Source organism: Schistocerca piceifrons, chromosome 1 (assembly GCF_021461385.2).
Source record: "Schistocerca piceifrons isolate TAMUIC-IGC-003096 chromosome 1, iqSchPice1.1, whole genome shotgun sequence".
NCBI lineage: Eukaryota > Metazoa > Arthropoda > Insecta > Orthoptera > Acrididae > Schistocerca > Schistocerca piceifrons.
This window is the reverse complement of record NC_060138.1, coordinates 1,178,305,931-1,178,316,101: the sequence shown is the minus strand read 5'-3', so window position 1 is coordinate 1,178,316,101 and position 10,171 is coordinate 1,178,305,931. Positions and strand designations below refer to the sequence as shown.

Here is a 10,171-nt window from a genome sequence, read left to right as displayed (position 1 = left end):
AAGAAGTATATTATTCTTTGAAATTGTAATTTCAGCTATTGTTTATAGAAGTTAATGTGTAAGCTGTACATTCGTTCGCTGTCCTTGACCGATATGCTTATGACGATTTGTTCTAAACGGGAAAAAAATAAATTTTACAACTCATAAAGCATCTCCCACGTCAGAGAAGTCTTACAAAAGTGGGTAGCCGATACTACTGATTACACACTGCAACGATGGAAGTCCTTTTTCTGGTTTAAAATCATTTATTATACTGCTTTCTGTCTGCTGGATACAAATAAGCTAGTAAGAAGTCGTTCAGGCATAATTTTAAAAAACCACTCCTTTTCTTTAGATGATGTCATTTTATCATTTTTAATTATATGTATTTCATATTCCATTTCAGTTAACATGAACTTATTTCTGCACAAGAACACGTTAATGTGAAAAATCCTATTCTCAACTCTGCTCATCAAATTCACCATCATGAAGCTTATGGAGAATGATTCAAGCATCTCTACCAGATGTTTCCTCAACAGCCAGAAGCAAAACGGAAAGAAAATCTGGTGCTGGACCCGGCATTTGAAGAAACGGTGGTCAGTTCCATTCTGAATCGAAATTAACTGTGGGATAGGAGGCTTGGATATAGTTCAAGGAGATTGTTTCTAAGTTGTAAAGAGAAGTAACTCACATTATATTCCAGTTACAGACAAAAGATTGTTAAAGATGAAGATTCCTCGATAAGAGTCAAGCTTCATTTGTTGGATAGCGACGCTGAATATTCTCCAGGACATTTTGATAATGACAAACGACGAAACTAATGAGTGCTTTCATCACGACCACAAAGTAGCTGATATATCAGAGTGAAGGGAAACTACAGTTCCTCACTTTGCCGAGACGTACAACACACAATCGATCGGAGATAAAGGTATACTGTATGCTTTAAGGTAAGAAAGGATACATAAGAAAATTGATATTTTATTTCCATGTAATGAGAGAGCGTATAATAAATGGGTGTTTTCACATTTATATTTCAAAAACAACTACCCCTATAGTTATATGTGTCTTACTAATTTTCTACAGAATTCTTCTCAGTCCTTAACTTATAGTGTATGACTGAGAAAGTTATTTTCATGGTCATTGCATTGTAATGGCACAAAATACAATCAAGATAAAAAATCTAAAAAATTAAAATGAGATTCTCCAAAATTTTAGGACACGTTCATAATGAATACAGTTTGCGTTAGAAACTAACTGAAACATGTACAGGATTCAGTAAACGCAAAGTTAAGCACCTAAAATTTATGTAAACAGTGCTTCTTGAATGTGAAAGTATAGGACGTTGCGAAATGAAGTTCCAGTGCTACATCCAAATAATTATATCATTATATTTTTATTCCATTCTGTAGCGTGTATTAGTATATTACAACATATTCTAAAGATATTCACGTCAAAAACTGCTAAAAAGGAACAAAAATTACTGTACTTCTCAAAAACATGGTGACACTATTATAAACAGATTTCCTTAAGCAGACACTACATGCAGAAAGGACAACTAATGATGCATTGAAAGCATACTGTGTAAATACACAGCGATTCAGTGTATTCCCTGAGCCAGAAAAAATTAAAATTGGATGTAAGATCTGTTTTACATAAGAACTGAGGAGGTTAAAATGAAATCACATAGCGATAAAACTGTAAGAGACATTGCTCAGTATCACCTGCCCCTCCAAAAAAAGACAAAAAAGCAAAAAACTATGGGCTTAAGTTATTACCTAGCAAAACTCCTGTTGAATTATTGCTGCATAATTTCCTACATTTAACCAGTTTGGGAGGTATTTACGAATAACGCCACCTCGTAATAATATTTGAGTCTGTTATTATTACTATGGTACAGCTGTCACCGGTACATAAGTTTTATGAAGGCCAGTCAGTTCAGTGGATGAACAGGTTACAAAAGATGTGCACTTGCCGGCCAATCGACGGTAAATACCAATGATATTAGCGTAAAGTTTCATTGAAAACGAAACATTTTCAGTAATGGGAGGAAAAATACAGATATGCGTGTGTACTGAACTACGCCTGCCACTGATGGCGACCCCATTGACTGAACTATGTCGCAGGAATACTAATTTACGGGATCATCGTTAATATTGCGACAAGCTTTGCATACGGCATTTGCCGGCTTAAAGCAAGAACTAATTTGTGGTGAATCGTTGGTCCACTTAGAAAACTTGTCAGAATGCCATGACGTAGATCTAGAACGAAAAAGAATCGTGCAGTGACACTATTACTCCGTATTAATGTGAACAATCGTTTGAACCATGCTAGTGTTTTGTAAAACAGTGTACGTTTCTATCAGCACTGCAACGCTGTAAGGATGTGCCCAGAAATAATCACCTATAAAACGCCACAACATACTGACCAAACAGCAGTGGAGCAACGACATATTATTATCCAGTTCACGTAGGGAAAAAATTACATTGAAAGAAAAGACGAACTTGAGTGAGGTGTTACATGGATAGTGTTCCGTTTCATGCAGTCTTTCATAAATTATGCACACTGCTTAATAAGAGGGTCACATATTTCTACAGAAGGTAGTATTGGTCAAAACTAGAAGGCAAGTTCCAACAGCGGTATATCATGACAACAGTACCTGATGGGCTATGGGACAATCTGTCCTCTCCTTTCGCACTGTCTGTTACGTAACAGACACTATAGGCAGCGCTGCATGTGGTTACCAAGCATCCGAAGCATCCTGATACATGCTTCCGACCTTCTTCTCGGTAAATCACACCCTTTTTCAAATGTATCTGGACCATTCGGACTGCCCCACACGCTCTGCATATTGTCGACGGATTGAGAGTACTTATACCTTTAAAACGACCTCGTTGTCAGAGATGCAACATATGCAGGCTCGGTGTACGTAGAGGCCATGTTGTCGGACACCCACGACCAACCTGTCGCCCTTGAAACGGTGAAATATGGTCTCACGATCAGTGGAAAATGGTATGGTGCTCCGTGAAGCATAACCCACAGTGTCTTTCTGTCTGCAAAGGTAAGTTCTCCAATAACGCTGCCAATTCACTTCTCAGAAATCGATGGTTCACAGCACCTACTAATTCATAGGGTGAAGTGTATTGCCCTACGAGTCTCTCACAGAACAATGTCAACCGAAACATTGATTCTTAAGAGATCCGGATGTCTCTCATCCTCGATAACTCGAGGATTTGCATCTGTCTACAGTAAGTTATCCCAACCCCTTATATAATATTCACTGAGGAGGGAAACAGTCATGGGATAGCGATATGCAAATATATAGATGGCCGTAGCGTCCCGTACACCAGATATAAAAGGGCAGTTCATTGCAGAGCTGTCAGTTGTACTCAGCCGATCCGTGTGAAAAGGGTTTCTAATGTGATTATTCCGCACGACGGGAGCTAAAAAGTCTCTGAAAGTTGAACAATAGTTCAGGCTACACGTATGAGACATTCAGTTCGGGAAATCGTTAGGAAATTCAGTGTTCCTAGATCCAAAGTGTCAACAATGTGTAGACGATACCAGATTTCGGACATTATCTCTCACGAGGAAAAACGCAGTGGCCGACTGCCTTCACTTAACGATCGAGAGCGGAGGCGTTTGTGTAGAGTTGTCAGTGCTTACAGACAAGCAACACTGAGTGAAATAACTGTAGAACTTAACGTGGGATATCCGAAGAAAGTATCCGTTAGAAAAATGCGGTGAAATCTGGCGTTAATGGGCTATGGCAGCAGATGACAGACGCGAGTGTCTTGGCTGACAGCGCGACGTCACCAGCAGCACCCCTCCCGGGCTCGTGACCGTATCGGTTGGACCCTAGACGACTGGGGAACAGTGAACCGGTCAGATCAGAGCGATTTAACGTTTAAGAGCTGATGGCAGTGTTCGAGCCTGGCGCAGACCTCACGAAGCCAAGTTGTCAACAAGGTACTGTGCAAGCTGGTGGTAGCTGCATAGTGGTGGGGGTTGTGTTTACATGAATTGGACTGTATCCTCTGGTCCAGATGCATCGATCATTGACTGGAAATGGTTATGTTGGGCTATTTGGAGACTACATTCCGCTATTCATGGACTTCACGTTCCGAGACAACAATGCGTCGAGTCATGGGGCCACAATTGTTCACGACTGGTTTGTCGAATATTCTGGACTGTTCGGGAGGAAGATGTTTCCATCCAGATCTCGGGACGTGAATTCCATCGAATATTTATGGGACATAATCGAGAGGTCAGTTCGCGCACATGATCTTGCACCGGCAGCACTGTCGTAATTTTGGATGGCTATAAAGGCAGAATGGCTCAGTATTTCTGCTGGGGATATGTAAGGGTTTTTTTTTAATTTGTGACTGGTAGCGGTAATTAAAAAAAACCTGTACATGTTTCTTGACGCAGTCATGGTCGAAAAATAGTCAAAACGGCTCCAAATTCTACATGCAGGGGACTTCGAACTACTTGTTTAGTCCATGTTACGTCGAATTGCTGCACCACACCTGCCGAAAGGAGGTTCAACACGTTAATAAGAGATATCTCATGACTTTCGTCAACTCAGTGTATTAAGACGTGAATAATCTGCCTTCCTTCGTAGAATGTGCTTCAGTTGACAAACGTGACCGTTTTCATCGGTGTGGGACGAAGCCTCATACGAAGTTTTATTTCTTCTTTAATATTTCCTTATACTGGTATTGTTATTCTGGATTAGATTGAATATACTGCTCAGAATCGGTTTATATGGTCTGCAAAGAAGGGATGCCTCAGAATGCGGCGTATAATTCGTCGTCGTTGTTCACAAGCTGCAGAAAGTTACGAAAAACACTTAAGCTCCGATTTGAAAATAGAATCTGTCAATTACTGATAATGTATAATTTCGCTGTAGCGTGATATCTCGAATCCAATATTCGAAGCCTGCTGGAGTGGCCGAGCGGTTCTAGGCGCTACAGTCTGGAACCGCGTGACCGCTACGGTCGCAGGTTCGAATCCTGCCTCGGGCATGGATGTGTGTGATGTCCTTAGGTTAGTTAGGTTAAGTAATTCTAAGTTGTAGGGGACTGATGACCACTGAAGTTAAGTCCCATAGTGCTCAGAGCCATTTGAACCATTTTGAACCAATATTCGAACACTGTTAGCTGTAATATTTCAGTCATTCAACCTTGATTAAGCAGGCGAAGTATACATTTTGTTAACTCCGAGAGCAACGTCCTGTGCACAGAGGTAGTTTACGTCCTTCAAAATTAAAGGGAAAGTTCGTACACTGTGTCTACACTGAGAAAGTTAGCATGGAGCTACGTCGATCAATACTGGCCTCAAGCAATTTTTAGAGTTTTTAATTTACGACTATTTAGCACGGATTAATTCTTAAAATATTCTGTTTTCATCACTTTTGGAATCATTGAGTTTAAACAAATCTCTAGTTTCAGGCCACTGTTCTTCAAAATCGTCAATTTTGTGACTTGCGTAATAAAATATTTTTCAAGAACACTTCAGTAATAAGAAACGACCTCAGTACCTATTCTGGACTTTCTTTCACGTTAGTTATCAGTAGCGTGAAGATTTAAGACACTGGCCGGCCGGATTGGCTGAGCGGTTCTAGGCGCTACAGTCTGTCAACCGCGCGACCGCTACGGTCGCAGGTTCGAATCCTGCCTCGGGCATAGATGTATGAGATGTCCTTAGGTTAGTTAGGTTTAAGTAGTTCTAAGTTCTAGGGGACTGATGGCCTCAGCAGCTAAGTCCCATAGTGCTCAGAGCCATTTGAACCATTTAAGAAACTTTTTACAAAATCATGTAAATAGCCCGTGACTATGTTACTCAAGGAAGCTTCCTCAATGCCAGATCTCTTTCTTTTTATAGAGAGAACTGGTCGTTTTATTTACAAACAATACCGAGGTATCTCACGGATATCGTACTTGTTAACAGCTCGAGAGTCAAACAGTAACTCCTTACGAAACTTCCTAGCAGATTAAAACTGTGTGCCCGACCGAGACTCGAACTCGGGACCTTTGCCTTTCGCGGGCAAGTGCTCTACCAACTGAGCTACCGGAGCACGACTCACGCCCGGTACTCACAGCTTTACTTCTGCCAGTATCTCGTCTCCTACCTTCCAAACTTTACAGAAGCTCTCCTGCGAACCTTGCAGAACTAGCACTCCTGAAAGAAAGGATATAGCGGAGACATGGCTTAGCCACAGCCTGGGGGATGTTTCCAGAATGAGATTTTCACTCTGCAGCGGAGTGTGCGCTGATATGAAACTTCCTAGCAGATTAAAACTGTGTGCCCGACCGAGACTCGAACTCGGGACCTTTGCCTTTCGCGGGCAAGTGCTCTACCAACTGAGCTACCGGAGCACGACTCACGCCCGGTACTCACAGCTTTACTTCTGCCAGTATCTCGTCTCCTACCTTCCAAACTTTACAGAAGCTCTCCTGCGAACCTTGCAGAACTAGCACTCCTGAAAGAAAGGATATAGCGGAGACATGGCTTAGCCACAGCCTGGGGGATGTTTCCAGAATGAGATTTTCACTCTGCAGCGGAGTGTGCGCTGATATGAAACTTCCTAGCAGATTAAAACTGTGTGCCCGACCGAGACTCGAACTCGGGACCTTTGCCTTTCGCGGGCAAGTGCTCTACCAACTGAGCTACCGGAGCACGACTCACGCCCGGTACTCACAGCTTTACTTCTGCCAGTATCTCGTCTCCTACCTTCCAAACTTTACAGAAGCTCTCCTGCGAACCTTGCAGAACTAGCACTCCTGAAAGAAAGGATATAGCGGAGACATGGCTTAGCCACAGCCTGGGGGATGTTTCCAGAATGAGATTTTCACTCTGCAGCGGAGTGTGCGCTGATATGAAACTTCCTAGCAGATTAAAACTGTGTGCCCGACCGAGACTCGAACTCGGGACCTTTGCCTTTCGCGGGCAAGTGCTCTACCAACTGAGCTACCGGAGCACGACTCACGCCCGGTACTCACAGCTTTACTTCTGCCAGTATCTCGTCTCCTACCTTCCAAACTTTACAGAAGCTCTCCTGCGAACCTTGCAGAACTAGCACTCCTGAAAGAAAGGATATTGCGGAGACATGGCTTAGCCACAGCCTGGGGGATGTTTCCAGAATGAGATTTTCACTCTGCAGCGGAGTGTGCGCTGATATGAAACTTCCTAGCAGATTAAAACTGTGTGCCCCAGGCTGTGGCTAAGCCATGTCTCCGCTATATCCTTTCTTTCAGGAGTGCTAGTTCTGCAAGGTTCGCAGGAGAGCTTCTGTAAAGTTTGGAAGGTAGGAGACGAGATACTGGCAGAAGTAAAGCTGTGAGTACCGGGCGTGAGTCGTGCTCCAGTAGCTCAGTTGGTAGAGCACTTGCCCGCGAAAGGCAAAGGTCCCGAGTTCGAGTCTCGGTCGGGCACACAGTTTTAATCTGCTAGGAAGTTTCATATCAGCGCACACTCCGCTGCAGAGTGAAAATCTCATTCCAGTAACTCCTTACTTTTTACAATTTATTTCGTTTTCAGCGTATTAACAATTAATACAGTGGTTCAAGATAACGGTGGAGCGATGTTCTCATTGATGACAAAAGCTGGGTCTATCTGCTGAGGTGACCCGCACTGCCACACGCTGCTTCGTGGAGAACATCGCTGGAACACCTTGTCTGCATTGTCTTCACATTAATTGGAACAAACATAAAAAAGACTACATTTCATGGACATATATAAACAAACTTTTGTTGAAATCATTAACGTAAATAGAACTTACCTGATTTCGCTCGAGCAGAGGAATAAGTTGTCCCCTCCCCCAAATTTATCGTACTACAACAGATCGCACTATGGAATGCTGTCTGTTGCGAGTCCTGCCGCATCTGTGAACGAAATGCAGTCTGTGAACTGAGGATCTTCAGCTATCTCACGTCCAATCTTCTGCATTGGGCAGACTGGTAAAAGCTTCACAAGGAGGTTCAAAGACCACATGGATGCACACTGTCTTAAAAAACGAATAAAACCACCTTTGCCACACTTTTTACCCAACACAGCCATTCTGCAAACGCCGTAGAATCTCCAGGCATATCAGCTTCGTAATAAAAGGAATGGTTGATCTTCTGGAAGAAACTGAAATCTTTATCAAAATAAATACACCCTCAAAACTGCGACTCAAAGACCAGCTTAAATTGAGAAACAAACTTTCCTTCAGAATTCCGGAGACTTGCTAGTTCAAAACAGGTAATCAGTTAATCAAATGCCTCCCGCTCACCCAATTGCCTCCTGTGTCCCATTCTTTACATCCTAACTACATTCATGTCGATATTAGTAACCTAACGCACAGTAAATCCTGTGTTATATGTTAATATATACAAGACTTCTACTGTTAGAATAAATTAATATTCATATACATTTTATCTCTAGCTGAAATAAACACCATCTGGTTTCACAACTAACGGAAGTGAGATAGCAGTTCATGTTGAAGATCTCAGTAATAGGGCAATAAAAACAGGTAGGTCTTGATTAATAAAAGTTTCACCTAACCGAAATAATGAAATAGCTCTTAATTTAATTGAAAGGGAACAAACTGGCCTTCAATAACAGAAATCGTCAAATAGAAAACAGGCCTGGAAAAAACTAGGCTGCCAAATCCAGTTACATAGCCTCAGCAATTGCAAATTTAGAGACCCCGGTACCTCCTAAGCCGTTACAATTAACAGATCGATGACGTCTACAATGCCCGAAGGTATTTCGAAACCGGCACCCGGCTATATTACACGAGAAAGTTACACTCCTTCCAAATTAATAATAAAATTGTAGCCCAGATGTGGCTTGCATTCAAACAAATATTGTCGGCAGCAATTGAGATATTTATACCAAATAAAAAACAAACGACGTAGCTGATCCTCCTTGGTACACAAAACGGATCAGAACACTGTTGCAGAGACAATAAAACGCACATGCCAAATTTAAACAGACGCAAAATTGGCGATCTTTTACAGAAGCTCGAAATTTAGCGCTGACCTCAATGCGAGTTTCTTATAACAGTTTCCACAACGAAACTTTGTCTCGAAAACTTGCAGAATATCCAAAGAGATTCTGGTCGTATCTGAAGTATGTTAGCGGCAAGAAACAATCAATGCCTTCTCTGCGCGATAGCAATGGAGATACTGTCAAAGACGGTGTTGCGAAAGCAGAGTTACTAATCACAGCCTTCTAAAATGCCTTCACAAAAGAAGACGTTGTAAATATTCCAGAATTCGAATAAAGAACAGCTGCCAACATGAGTAACGTAGTAGTAAATATTCTCGAAGTAGTGAAGCAGCTTAAATCACTTAATAAAAGCAAGTCTTCTGCCCCAGACGGTATACCAATTAGATTCCTTTCAGAGTATGCTGATGCACTAGCTCCGTACTTGACAATCATATACAACCGTTCGCTCGACGAAAGATCCGTACCCAAAGACTGGAAAGTTGAATGGGTCACACCAATATTCAAGAAAGGTAGTAGGAGTAATCCACTTAATTATAGGTCCATATCGTTAACGTCGATATGCAGCAGGATTCCTGAACATATATTGTGTTCGAAAGTTATGAATTACATCGAAGAAAACGGTCTATTGAACACAGTCTACATGGGTTTATAAAACATCACTGTTGTGAAACATAACTAGCTCTTTATTCGTATGAAGTGTTGAGTGCTATTGATAAGGGATTTCGGATCGATTTCGTATTTCTGGATTTCCGGAAGGCTTTTGACACTGTATCACAGAAGCGTGTTGTAGTGAAATTGCGTGCTTAAAGAATATCGTCTCAGTTATGTGACTGGATTTGTGATTGCCGGTCAGAGAGGTCACAGTTCGTAGTAACTGACGGAAATTCATCGAGTAAAACAGAAGTGTTATAGGGCCTTTGCTGTTCCGTATCTATATAAACGATTTCGGACACAATCTGAGCAGCCGTCTTAGGTTACTTGCAGATGACACTGTCGTTTATCGACAAGTTGTCGACTAGTAAAGTCATCAGAAGATCAAAACAAATTACAAAACGATTATAAAAGGTATCAGAATGGTGTGAAAATTGGCCTAAATAACGAAAAGTGTGAGGTCATCCACATGAGTGCTGAAAGGAGTCGTTAAACTTCAGTTACACAATAAATCAGTCAAATCTAAAGGCCGCAAATTCAACTAAAT

At 41.7% G+C, this 10,171-nt stretch overlaps 4 non-coding genes across 4 annotated transcripts; all 4 read right to left on the bottom strand.

The window, feature by feature from the left end:
• Positions 1–5,981: 5,981 nt before the first annotated feature.
• Positions 5,982–6,056, bottom strand: Trnas-cga. Its single transcript has one exon. It is a non-coding gene; the product is annotated as a tRNA-Ser (tRNA).
• A 226-nt stretch (positions 6,057–6,282) lies between these two features.
• Positions 6,283–6,357, bottom strand: Trnas-cga. The gene has a single exon. It is a non-coding gene; the product is annotated as a tRNA-Ser (tRNA).
• Positions 6,358–6,583: 226 nt separating this feature from the next.
• On the bottom strand, positions 6,584–6,658 carry Trnas-cga. The gene has a single exon. It is a non-coding gene; the product is annotated as a tRNA-Ser (tRNA).
• Positions 6,659–6,884: 226 nt separating this feature from the next.
• Trnas-cga lies at positions 6,885–6,959 on the bottom strand. Its single transcript has one exon. It is a non-coding gene; the product is annotated as a tRNA-Ser (tRNA).
• Between the last annotated feature and the right edge of the window lie 3,212 nt (positions 6,960–10,171).